This window comes from Rhinolophus sinicus, chromosome 17 (assembly GCF_057876585.1).
Source record: "Rhinolophus sinicus isolate RSI-liver-muscle chromosome 17, RSI-T2T, whole genome shotgun sequence".
NCBI lineage: Eukaryota > Metazoa > Chordata > Mammalia > Chiroptera > Rhinolophidae > Rhinolophus > Rhinolophus sinicus.
The window spans coordinates 25,369,386-25,383,514 of NC_142517.1; the positions used below are offsets into that span (position 1 = coordinate 25,369,386).

Here is a 14,129-nt window from a genome sequence, read left to right on the forward strand (position 1 = left end):
GAAACTGAGGTTTTCAGTCCAACAACCCACAAAAAATGTAATCTTAGCACAGCCACATGAGTGAGCTTGGAAGCAAGTACCCTCCAGCTGAGCCCCGAGATGTCTGCAGCCCAAATGATGTGGCAACACCTTGATTATAGCCTCATGGTGGCCATGAGCCAGAGGATCCAGCTAAGAGGCACTCCGATTCTTGACTCATAGAGACTGAGAGATAATAAAGATTTGTTCTTTTAAACCACTAAATTTGGCGAACAATTTGTTGTGGAGCAATAGATAGCAAATGTCCCCTCCCCTCAAAAAATGGAAACAAAATTAAGTTGGATCTTGAAAGAAGTAAAAGGCTGGGTTTGCAGGTCTTTCGCCAGATGGAGGTGATTGACTTGTCATAGTCTTCCTTGCTTCTTTGTTTCTCCTTCTGTACACTTCACTACCTGCTTCCCCACTCTTTCCTTCACCCCTCAGGCTTGGAGGGGGGTATATGGAGTAGGGCACGATGTGCAAGGAACTCACTGGAGCTGCAGAAGTTCCCCAGAGGAAAGGCGTCTGGGGGCATGATGAGGTCTGGAGGTGAGGCACTGGCAAAGACCCCCTGCCTGCTTCTTACAGAGAAGTCCTATTTTTATCTAGTTCACAACATGAGAGTCCACATCACATTTCATTTGAAAAAAGTGTCTCAATCAATGAGCCAGTCTGAGAAGCTCGGAAAGTGCGCAGTGCACTTGTCTTTCACTAGTTCTTTCTAGAATAAAGGCCTAGGAATTCAAAGGGATGAGCATTGTTCCTGGATCTGCCACACAGTTCTCCGAGTCCCAGTTTCCTCATGTCTCAATTGGAGGGTAAATTACCCGTCATAGCCCCTGTCACAGGGTTGCTGGCAGGCCTGCGTGTGAGGGTTGATCATGCCATCTGTTCTTGTGGCCTGCGACGCTCTAGCCCCAGTGTCTCAGAGCTTGCTCTCGCGTTTCATTCAGGATTCTACTCAAATGTGAGGCCTTCCCTGACCCCCTACACACAGCACCTGACCTAACTGCCCCATCATTCCCTCTCTTCATGAACTCTGTTGATTTTTTTTTCATCGCAGTTACCATCACCATACTTACCATGTATGTTGTGTTTCTTTGTTTGAGATTTCAAATTTTACTTTTTGTATCTGCCTTGCAGTGGGATACAGGCTCCAAGAGAGCAAGACTTAGTCTACTTGGCTGTATTCTGTATCCTCAGGAGTGAGAACACTGCCGGACACCCAGGGGTGCTCAAGGATATTTCTTGAATGAAATGAGTGAGGTAATGAATGAATGAGTGAAATGGCACGATGCCGTGTGCACCTACTATATTTAATGTGAAATTCTAAAATGAGTTCTTCTTCTTCTGGAGCGCCTCCAGGACAACTGCATCCTTTTGCCACAAGCACAAAAGTAACAGATTGACTCTCATCTCAGGGAGAACTTAACAGCCTTTCATATTTTCAAATGAACCAAGGGTTTCCAAAGCAGCTAATCTGGGTACAAATTCTCTCTTTTTTAAAAATTATTTGTTTCTTTTTTTCAGTTACAGTTGACATTTAGTATTATTTTACATTCATTTCAGGTGTGCAGCATAGTGGTTAGACATGTATACAATTTATGCAGTGATCCCCCTGCACTAGCACCCACCTGGCACCATACACAGTTGTCGCAACATTATTGACTATATTCTTATCGTGTACTTTACATCCTCGTGACTATTTTGTAACTACTAATGTGTATTTCTAAATCCCTTCATCTTTTCACCCAGTTCCCCAACCCTCCTCCCCTCTGGCAACCATTAGTTTATTTTCATTTCAATTTGATATTTCAAAAGAAAATACTACATACAATTAACGAACAGCAGCCACTCTCCCCACATTCCAGCCCACTCACATTATTACTCTAACGTCCTCTTCAAGAATCTGTGGTGAGGCTGATATGCCAAGCCTGTGTTACAACTCCCCCACCCTGTTGGCATCTGGAGAGCTCCCAGACCCACAGCTGAGGAAAGCAGAACTTGGAGGCAAAGGAGAAACAAAGTCGCCCAGTTATGTTTCTTCATAATGTAAGGCTTTGTTTTGTGATACAGTTTGGATTCCTGGGTTGGGTTTGAGAAGTGATTTATAAATAGTTTAATATGAAACAAAACTAGAGAACAGCAAACAGTTTTTGTTAATAGGTCTTCCTACTGTAGAATTAAAAATTAATTCAAGATTGCTAAACTTTGGAAATGGCTTGAAATGATTTCAGATCAACTAATGCATTTCTAAGTGTTTCTGTGTGTGACTGGTATATATTACTAACTCAATGTTTTTAAAATAGAATTTTTTACAAACATTTTTAAAATCAGAATCAGTATTATTTTTTCTCCTCAATGATTTCTTCCTCTCTGGAAAACAGGAAACCTAATATCTGCCTTTTTCCTCTCTTGGTACATACCTGGTTTTCAAGGAGAAGCTCATTAGCAGGTAGCCCGAGTCGAATCCTGATTTTCTAACGGAAAAGGCTGACCTGAAGAACAAAGGATTAGCTCATTATTGGGCAGGTATGCCCAGGGAATCCCAGAGAGTTTCCACAACAGCAAACCCTTCTCACCTTCACCATTCCCGTAGGTGAGCTGAGACTCAGCTTCCAGTAACAGCCGAGGAATACAGGCTGCTTCCAACTGGAGTCTGTTCTGATTAGGCTGGTATGAGTTCAGATGAGTTGTTGTGTCTGTCATCTTAATTGCTGAATGTTGTAAGTTTTGCCCTCCATTGTGTCCCTGATTCCCTTTGGGGATGCCAATGATTTAAGAGGTGCTTAAGACTAAAGATGTAACCTCAGCTATGGAGGTTGGCTCAAGGCCTTGATACGTGAGGGAAATCTCAGTCAAAGCAGAGGGAATCTCAGACTTTGGCTAGGAATTCCAGGGCACGCATGCTCTCCTTGGTCTAGATGGTGTGACATGCAGTTGTAAGGGCCGGACACGCTGCAGTCACTTTGTCACCATGAGGAAAACCAGCCTGAGGAAGAAGCTGATGCATAGAGAAGGACAGAGCTGAGAGTATAATAGAAAATTATAGGTAGCATCCTGAACAAACCGCACCTGAAGCATAGTGTACCTCTGAACTACATGAGCTGATATAGTCCCTTAAATGTAGCCAATTTGATGTGGACTTTTTGTAACTTGAAACAAAAATAACTCCATCTGATCTAATAACTATGCATAGTATAAGATGGGTACTAGATTTATAGACGGAACGGGAGTTATGGGGCAGGTGAAAAAGGCGAAGGGCTTAAAAAAATACAAACTGGTAGTTACAAAATAATCATGGGGATGAAAAGTAAAGCTTAGGAAATATAGCTAATAATATTGTGATAGTGTGATACAGTGTCAGATGGTTCCTGGACTTATCATGGGGATCACTTCTTTACGTGTATAATGTTGAGTGACTATGGTGTACACCTGAAACTTAGATAATATCGTATGCTAGCTATATTTTAATAAAAGCCTTTTAAAAATTAAATAAAAAAAAGAACTCCAACTGATAAATGAGGGATTTATCACTAGGTAGGTCTAGGGTACTGCTTTTACAAGTATTCTATGGATGTCCAAAGATTTAATTATAGTCAGGAAGCTACAATTTACTGAGTGTCTATTATTTCCCAGTTACTGCATATTATTATTAAATTTAATATCTAAAACAGTCCTGTGAGAAGAGGAATATTATTCCATTTATCAGACAGGCCAAATAAAGCTTAGAAAGGAGCATTTCTAAGACCAGCCAGCCAGATAATCAAACCAGAATTACAACCCAGGACTGCCAGACTAAAATGTTACATTATCCTCAGTATCCCACGCTATCCACGTCTCATGCTCTGCACTGCTGTCATTGACCAGATTGCAAAGGGCCTGGAATGACACCCTGATGAGTTTTAGAGGTCTTTATATTTTGGGGGGCGGGAGGAGACCACATCACAGCACAGACTCTTTTGAGAATCTGTTGAAATCTCTTGACACTCTTCTGAAAAAATATACTCAATGTTCATAAAATAACTCTTGAAGTATACCGTAGTGCCAGAGGTTTCACTGACCTCCCTGAAGATCGCACATTCGTCTCTTTATCCCCATACTCCAGGTTTGCGAACTCTAGTATATTCCTTGTAGAGCCAGAGACAATTTTCAGTTAAAGAGACGACATAATCGGATTTGCGTTCTGCAAACATAACCCTGGTAGTTTCCAGAGGACAGACCCGACGGGATCATGATTGCAGATAGGAAGCTGCTTTAGCAGTTTAGGGCAGAACTGCATCTGGGTGTCTAGAGGGCATGAGAGTGGAGTACCTCCCGGTGAGAGGGCAGAGGAATTGTGTAATGTGCAAAAAGTGATAAAGGATGTGACTTACAATTACATTTTACGTGTCTACTATGCCTTGACTGATGTGAGTAAAACAAGGTTGAGGGGCAGAGAAGCAAGAGAGATGTTTCAGGTATAAGAAGCGTTATTTGAGAAGATGGAAAATTATGAAAGAATATGGGCCAAGGGAAAGTTGAGGAGTATGTTTGTTTTTTTCTCAAGAGAGTATTTCAATTTTTATGCAATCTGCAATTCCCAGGTCATATTGGCCTGGGAGTAAAAATGGAAACAGAAGAGCAGAAACAAACAGTAATTTTCTGAGTCGACTTTCTCTATTATGCATATGCATGTGGGAGCAAATCTCGTTTTTTCTGCTGTAACTGCCGAGGTGACTCCTGGGAGCTGCAATGCTCTGCTCAGGAGGCAGCAGATCTCGCCTCCGGTTCAGCTCTCTAAGGCTAGTCCACGTTCTGTTTTGTTCCATCCTGTCAGCACTTCTCAAGGACCACAAGGTGGTAAAAGACCCTCCTTTGTATCTCCTGAATAAATACCCAGGTGATTGATTTTAGTGGGGGAAAGGAGGTAAACTTCTAAAAAGTTACTTTGTATTATATGGTTGGCAGTCCTTTCACTAACCACCCTCTTTCCCACATCCCTCCCACTTTCCCTAGGAAAAGTAAAGACAGATACTCCATTGTTTCAAAATTGCCACATTCCATATATCTCTGATCTAGGAATTAGCTTGTATACTTCAAGTGTCTTTCCTTCAAATGTCTCCTGGTATCTCCTGCCAGTTGGCCAATGGAACACCATCCTTATAGGTTCTCTGGAAATCTCCACCAGGTGTAAACCCTAGAGGGAAAGCACTTTGTGCTTACCTCCTGTTATATCCTGAGGTAACACCATGATAAAAATATGAGATCTGGGAATATTGTTTGATGGTGTTACTTGACTGTTGACATAGACTTATGTTTTTGAAAATTCAATGTACAATGTATTTTTCAGCATTAACAGCATAGCAACAACAACCATTGAAAAGTTGTATTGATTTAATGTCTAGATGTTTGTTATATAAATAGTTCAACATCATCTCAAGAAACCAAATTATACACTGAAAATAGAAGCCCAAATTATTTTGGTTTATGCTGATATATGAGACAGTAAGTGAGAGACAGTAAGAAGACTGTGTTGGCTTTTTAGAGGCAGACCTCCCACCTGGATGGTTAACAGTATCCCGAGTTTGTGTGGTTTCACATGCCATGTTTGATGTTGCTAGAGTATGACTATGTATTCTGTTCGGAGTCTTCTTCCTGAGAGGACCCCACCACATTACTAATTTGCTTTGAGTAAAAGAAAAAAAAAGTAAAATGAAAATATAATCATGAAAAAAAAAGGAAGTTTACAAAAAGCAAAATGTCATATTTAGAATTTGCCTCAAAATTTACACTTGGAATCGTCAGTTAATCCCTACCATTATCTTCCTCAAGATTTACAGATGCCAAACATTTTTAAGTTTCACTACACACTGAGTGTCATGTACCAAAAGCAAGGATGGAGAGTCAGAAAACATTTTACAGAAACCTTGAAGCAGCTTGACAAAACAAGCAGAAAAGCAATAAGAAGCAATAGCATTACACAGACAGCCAAATGTGCTTGGAGTCAGTCAGCAATAGGGAAGAACGTTCTGGAGGAAATGCTTACAGCTAACTGGGAGTGTGATAGAGATTCAAACATGTCTAGCAACTAATGATGCAACCGCAAATCCTCCAATGTCCTTGACACACTCTACAAAGGGTCTTCAGCTGCTTCTCAGCCTTTTCCATTCCATTGGGCAAACTTATCACAATCACTGTGGGTAAGGACATCTAGTAAGCAACACCACAGCAGCTATTGATACAGACTCTTTGAAAATCTCTGAATCTAATCATTCCCTGTAGTGACTTTGCAGATTCAGGGACAGAGGTAACTATTTCAAATCTTTAAAGGACAGATCTTGTTTTTCCAGGTTTACTGAGATGTAATTAACATATGACATTGTTTAAGGTGTAAGGTGTGATGTTTTGATCCACATATATAGTGCAAAATGATTACCAAAATAAAGTTAGTCAACACATCCATCACCTCACAGTTACCTTTGTGTGTGTGTGTGTGTGTGTGTGTGTGTGTGTGTGTGTGTGGTGTGAGAACTTTTAAGATCTATTCTCTTAGCGCCTTCCAAGTATACAATACAGTGCCGTCAACGGCAGTCAGCATACTGCACATTAGGTTCCCCCCAGAACTTATTCATCTTATAACTGGAAATTTGTACCCTGTGACCACCTTCACCCATTTACCCCACCACCCCACTCCTGCACTGGCCACTACCACCAATCTACTTTCTGTTTCTATGAGTTCAGTTTCTTTAGATTCCACGTATAAGAGAGATCAAACAGTATTTGTCTTTCTCTGTCTCACTTGTTTCACTTAGCATAATGCCCTTCCATGTTGTCACAAATGGAAGGATGTCCATTTTATGGCTGAATAATATTCCCTTTTATATATATATATATATATATATATATATATATATATATATACACACACACATACATACGAGTATATATCTCACAACTTCTTCTTTGTCCATTCATCTATCAACAAACTCTTAGGTTGTTTTAATGTATTGGTTATTGTAAGTAATGCTGCAATGAACACGGGAATGATTTCATTTCCTTCAGTCATATAGTCCCTCATTGATTTAGACATTTGTTCCTTTATTTCAGTGATGATTATAGTTTTATGGATAGAGGTCTTGGACATAATTTGTGAGATTTATTCCTAGATATTCATGTTTTTATGTTCTTGTGAAAGTACTGTTTTTCAAATTTAAGTGTTTACTGCTGATATTAGAAATATAATTAATTTTTGTCGATATTGACTTTGTATCCATCAACCTTATAAAACATAACAATTTTACTAATTTAGTTATAGATTAGTATAAAATCACACCACCTGAATTCCAAACATTTATTTACTTATTTATTTAGTTACATATTTATTTGTTTACTTATTTATTTATTTTGCTTTATCATACTGATGACTTCCAATATAACATTGACTAATCCTGACTTCATTTCATGGATTTTTGTCAAGTTTCTTTCACTGGAATTCAAATTGAAGCCATTTGGGAAAGATGCTGTTTTTAAATTCTCTTTCTCCAAAAAAATTACAATTGAGCTACAATGGTTCTGTTACTCACAGAATCATTTAGGGTTTCTGGGTCCAAGAAAATTATGCTTCCCTTTCCTAAATTCTTTTTCCATGTGGCTTTAAGATTTGTTCCTTACAGAGTTGGAATAGTTACTTCTATCCCTGAACTTGCAAAGTCAGCCTTCACTACTGAGAATGAAGGGGTCAGGAGGTCTTCGAAGAATCTGCATCAGTTACTGCTGCAGTGTTGTTTCTGGAGGATGTCCTTACCCACAGAGATTGCCAAATGTGTGCCCTGGAGATTTAGCTGAGGAGCAGCTAAAGGTCTCCTATAGACGGTGCCAAAGCCATTTTCAGAATTGGGGCTGTACCATTTTAATTTATGCTTAGTGCTTTTTTTAAAAAATTATTTTTTTATTATTAGTTTCAGGTGTACAAAACAACATAGTGATTAGACATTTATATACCTCACAAAGTGATACCACAATAAATCTACTACCCATGTAACACTGTAGAGTTATTACAGTATTATTGACTGTATTCCCTATGCTGTACTTTATATCCTGTGACTATTATTATTATTATTATAGCTGACATTCAATATTATTTTATATTAGTTTCAGGTGTACAGCATAGCGTTTAGACATTTACCAATTTATGAAGTGATCCCCAATGATAAGTCTAGTACCCATCTTACACTATACATAGTTTTTGCAATATTATTACTATATTCCCTATGCTTTACTTTACATCCCCATGACAATTTTGTAACTACCAAGTTGTACTTCTTAATCTCTTCAGTTTTCTCACCCAGTCCCCCAATTCCTTCCCATCTAACAACCATCAGTTTGTTCTCTGTACCTATGAGTCTTTTTTTGTTGTTGTTCATTTGTTTATTCTGTTCTTTATATTCCACTTATATGTGAAATTATATGGTATTTGTCTTTCTTAGTCTGACTTATTTCACTTAGCAAATACCCTCTAGGTCCATCCATGGTGTTGCAAATGATAAGATTTCATTCATTTTTACAGCAGAGTAATACTCCATTGTATGTATGTACCGCAAGTTCTTTATCCAATCGTCTATTGATGGACATTTTGGTCATTTCCATATCTTGGCTATTGTGAACAGTGCTGCACTAAGCATAGGAGTGTATATATCTTTTCAAATTAGTGTTTTAGATTTCATTAGATCAATACCCAGGAGTGGAATTTCTGGGTCATATGGTAGTTCTATTTTTATTTTTTTGAGGAACCTCCATACTGTTTTCCACAGTGACTGCAACGATTTGCAATCCCACCAATAGTGCTGAAGGGTTCCCTTTTCTCTACATCCTCACTAACACCAGTTGCTTGTTGATTTATTTATGATAGCCATTCTGACCTGAGTGACATGGTATCTTGTTGTGATTTTTAGTTGCATTTTCTAATGATTAGTGACGTTGAGCATCTTATATGTCTGTTGTCCATCTGTAGGTCCTTTTTAGAGAAATGTCTGTTCAGGTCCTGTGCCCACTTTTTAATTGGATTGTTTGCTTTTTTGGTTTTGAGTTGTATTAATTTTTTATAAATTTTGGATATTAACCACTATCAAATGTATTATTGGCAAATATCTTCTTTCATTTAGTACAATGTCTTTTCATTTTGTTGATGGTTTCCTTTGCTGTGCATAAACTTTTTAGTTTGATGTAGTTAGTTCCATTTATTATTTTTTTCCTTTGTTTCCCTTGCCTGAGAGGATATATCAGTAAAAATATTACTAAGGGTAATATCTAAGAGTTTACTGCCTGTGTATTCTTCTCCGAGTTGTAGGGTTTTGGGTCTTACATTTAAGTCTTTAATTCATTTTTAGTTTATTTAATTCATATTTTAGTATATGGTATAAGAAGGTGGTCCAGTTTCATTTTTTTTGCATGTATCTGTCCAGTTTTTCCAACACCATTTATTGGATAGACTGTCTTTACCCCAATATATATTCTTGCTTCCTTTGTCATAAGTTTAATGCCCGTATAGGTGTACATTTATTTCTGGGCTCTCTATTCTGTTCCATTGATCTATGTGTCAGTTTTTATGCCAATGCCATGCTCTTTTGATTACTATGGTCTTGTAGTATAATTTGATGCAAGGGAGTGTGATGCTTCAAGCTTTGTTTTTTTTTCTCAGAATTGCCTTGACTATTCAGAGTCATTTTTGGTTCCATATAAATTTTAGGGTTATGTGTTCTAGTTCTGTGAAAAATGCCATTGGTATTTTGATAGGGATTGCATTGTATCTGTACACTGCTTTGGGTAGTATGGACATTTGAAGTATATTAATTCTTCCTATCCATGAGCATGGTATATGTTCTCCCTTCTTTAATTTATCTCTTCAATGTCTTATACTTATCTGAGTGAAGGTCTTTTACTTCTTTGGTTAAATTTATTCCTAGGTATTTTATTATTTTTTTGATGCAATTGTAAATGGGATTGTCTTCTTAATTTCTCTTTTTGATAGTTTGTTATCGATGTATAAAATGCAATCAATTTCTGAATATTAATTTTGTATCCTGCTACTTTGCTAAATTCATTTATCAGTTCTAACAATTTTTTGGTGGAATCTTTAGGGTTCTCTATATATAGTATCATGTTATCTGCAAATAATGACAGTTTTATTTCTTCCTTTCCCATTTGGCTGCTTTTTTTTTTCTTATTTGATTACTCTGGCTAGGACTTCCAATGCTATGTTGAATAAAAGTGGTGAAAGTGGACATCCTTGTCTTGTTCCTGATCTTAAGGAGAATGCTTTTTAGCTTTTCCCCATTAAGTTTGATATAAGCTGTGGGTTTGTCATATATAGACTCTATTATTATGTTGAGATATATTCCCTCTATTATCACTTTTCTGAAAATTTTTATCATAAATGGATGCTGGATTTTGTCTGATGCTTTTTCTGTATCTACTGAAATGACCATGTTTATTTTTTTATATGGTATGTCATGTTAATTGATTTGCAGATATTGAACCAACCTTACATACCAGGAATAAATCCCACGTGATCATGGTGCATGATCTTTTAATGTATTACTGAATTCAGTTTGCTAATATTTGCTTGAGGATTTTTGCATCTGTGTTCATTAGGAATATCAGCCTATAGTTTTCTTTTTTTGTAATGTCTTTGACTGGTTTTGGAATCAGCATAATGGTGACCTCATAAAATGAGCTTGAGAGCCTTCCCTCCTTTAGAATGTTTTGGAATAAGTGGTTTAAGAAGAATAGGTGTTAATTCTTTTTCAAATGTTTGTTAAAATTCACCTGTGAAGCCTTCTGGTCCAGGACTGTTGTTTGTTGGGAGTTTGTTGATTACTGATTCGATTTCATTAGTACTAATTTGTTGCGTCAGATTTTCTGTTTCTTCTTGATTTAGCATTGGAAGATTGTATATTTCTAGGAATTTATCCATTTCTTCCACATCGCCCAATTTGTTGGTATATAGATGCTTATAGTATTTTCTTAATTTTTTTTGTATTTCTGTGTTGTCTGTTGTCACTTCTCTTCTTTCATTTCTAATTTTATATATTTGGCTCCTCTGTTTTTTCTTGATGAGTTGGTTAAAGGTTTGTCAATTTTGTTTCTCTTCAAAAAAAAAACAAGCTCTTTGTTTCATTGATCTTTTGTTTTTTGTTTCATTTTTTCAGCCTCCATTTATTTATTTCCACTCTGATTTTTATTATTTCCTTCCTTGTACTTACTTTGGGCTTTGTTTGCTGTTCTTTCTCCAGTTCTCTTAGGTGAAAAGATAGATTCTTTATTTGAGATTTTTCTTGTTTCTTGAGGCCTCCATTCCTATGAATTTCCTTCATAGGACTGTTTTCACTGTACCCCATAGATTTTATGTCATTGTGTTTTCATTTTCATTTTTCCCAAGGTATCTTTTTTATTTCTTCCTTGATCCCATTGTTGACTCATTCATTATTTAGTAGCATGTTATTTAACCTCCATGTGTTTCTGTTTTTCAGGGGTTTTTTTTGTTTCGTTTTGTTTTGTTTTTTGTTTTTTGTTTTTTTGTAATTGAGTTTTACTTTCATACCAGGTGATCAGAGAAGATGTTTAATTTAATTTCAATCTTCTTAAATTTCTTGAGACTTTTTTGTGGCCTAACATGTGAGCTGTCTTGGAAAATGTTCCATGTACACTTGAAGCGGATGTATATTCTGCTGCTTTGAGATGAAATCCTCTAAAAATATCAATGAAATCCATCTACTGTAGTGTATAGTGTGTCATTTAAGGCTGCTGTTTCCTTCTTTTTTTTTTTTTTTTTTTTTTTGCTGTTTCCTTCTTGATTGTCTGCCTGGAAGATCTGTCCATTGGTGTCAGTGGATTGTTAAAGTCCCCTACGATGATTGTTTTACTGTTAATTTCTGCCTTTATGTTGGTCAATATTTGTTTTATGTATTTAGATGTGCCTATGTTGGGTGAATACATGTTTACTAGGGTTATGTGTTCTTGTTGGATTGATCCCTTTCTCATTATGTAATGTCCTTCTTTGTCTCTTATTATAGTCTTCATTTCAAAGTCTATTTAGTTTGACATAAATATTGCTACCCCATATTTTTTTCTCATTTCCATTTGCATGAAATATATTTTTCTACCCCTTTACTTTTAGTTTATGTTTGTCTTTTGATCTGGGGTGCATCTCTTGTAGACAGCAAATTCATGGGTATTATTTTCTTATCCTCTCAGCTATCATATGTCTTTTGATTGGAGCATTTAAGTCATTTACATTTAAAGTGGTTATTGGTAGGTATATAGGTGTTGCCACTTTATTATTCATATTCTTGATCTTCTTTTGTTTGTTTGTTTTCTCTATTCTTCTTAATGAAATCCTTTTAACATTTCTTGTAGCATTGCCTTGGTGGTAATGAATTCCTTTAGCTTTTTCCTGTCTGGGAAGCTCTTTATCTCTCCTTCAGTTTTAAATGATAGCCTTGCTGGGTTGAGTAGTCTTGGTTATAGGCTCTTGTTTTTCATCATTGAATATTTCCTGCCATTGCCTTCTGGCCTGCAAAGTTTCTGTTGAGAAATCAGCTGATAGTCTTATGGGAGCTCCCTGGTAAGTAACTAATTGTCTTTTTTTTTTGCTGCTTTTCGGATTCGCTCTTTGTATTTAACCTTTGCCATTTTAATTATAATGTGTCTTGGTGTGGGCCTCTTTGAGTTTATCTTTTTTGGGACACTCTGTACTTCCTGGACTTGTATGTCTATTTCCTTCACCGGGTTAGGGAAGTTTTCAGTCATTATTTCTTCAAATAGGTTCTTGATCCTTTGCTCTCTTTCTTCTCCTTATAGTACTCCTATGATGTGAATGTTGTTAAGCTTGATGTTGTCCCAAGGTCCTTTAAACTATCATTTTTTTTTAATTCTTCTTCTTTTTATTGTTTCAATCAGTGTTTTCTGCTAGCTTGTCTTCTAAATCACTGATTCAGTCCTCTGCTTTATCTAATCCTCTGTTGATTCCTTCTAGTGTATTCTTCATTTCAGTTATTGTATTCTTTATTTCTGACTAGTTCTTTTTTATGGTTTCTATGTCCTTTTTTATACTTACTAACTCTTTGTTGAAGTTCTTGCTAAGTTCCTGAAGCATTCTTATAATCAGTGTTTTAAACTCTCTCTGTGGTAGGTCAGTTGCCTCCATTTCATTTAGTTCTTTTTTTGGAGTTTTCACCTGTTCTTTTATTTGGGACATATTATTTGTTTCCTTATTCTGGTTGCCTCTCTGTGTTTGCTTTTATGTATTAGGTAGATCTCCTATGTCTCTCAGTCATTGCTGGGTGGCCTTATGTAGTATGTATCCTGTGTGGTCCTTTGGCACATTACCTGTGTCTGTCTGATTAAATAGTCTACCTAATTACCTGTACATGTGTTCCAGTAGTGTCCCTTGTGTTTCTTGTGTGTGTTCTCCTGTTGAGTTGAGTCTTGATTGCTTTTGGCATGTCAGTGAGTGGGATTAACTCTCAGGCTGACTGGCTATGCCCACAGTGTATGAGCTGCTGTATGGGGACTGACCCCCCCCAGAGATAGATTTGCTCAGCAAGCTCTTGTGCCCTTTGAGACCACCCTTTGGGTATAGGTGTGCCACATGTGGGGCTAATCAGGTAGTGCTCTCGTGTGTTCTGAAGGTGACCTCTGGGTGTGTTGTTTCTGGTGTCTCATGCCATGCATGCCAATTTCAGCTTTGCTTACTGGCCCAGGGCTACCTCATGGGAACCTCAAAGCTGTGTGTAGTTGGTTGCTTCCTGTGCTATACCTGGAGATGTGTCACAGTGACCTCACTGTGAACTGAGGTCAGCTGCAACTACTGTTGGGCCTGGGGCAGCTTAGCAAAAGGCCCAGGGCTTTCCTAGGGCTCTTTGCACCTGCCTGCTCCCTGTAAGGCTCCACCAAAAGGACCTCCTAGGCGTGCGGAGTGGGCTGGTTGACCAGTGTTGAGAGTACCTCTGGTGATGCATCACTAGCTGGCCAGGGCACTGTCCCAAGGAATCACAGAGCATGGCCCATGGCCCAAAGTTAATACAAATTTAATTCTTCTGCCAGTGATAATTTTGTTATCCTTCTGCAAA

At 37.5% G+C, this 14,129-nt stretch overlaps 1 long non-coding RNA gene across 1 annotated transcript in view; it reads left to right on the forward strand.

Moving 5' to 3' along the window:
- The first annotated feature begins 1,913 nt into the window (after nucleotides 1-1,913).
- Nucleotides 1,914-14,129, forward strand: part of LOC141570486 (uncharacterized) — a 76,897-nt gene continuing 64,681 nt past the window's right edge. Inside the window, exon 1 of the long non-coding RNA XR_016019666.1 lies at nucleotides 1,914-2,070. This is a non-coding gene — a long non-coding RNA (uncharacterized LOC141570486). The remainder of the gene's footprint in view (nucleotides 2,071-14,129) is intronic.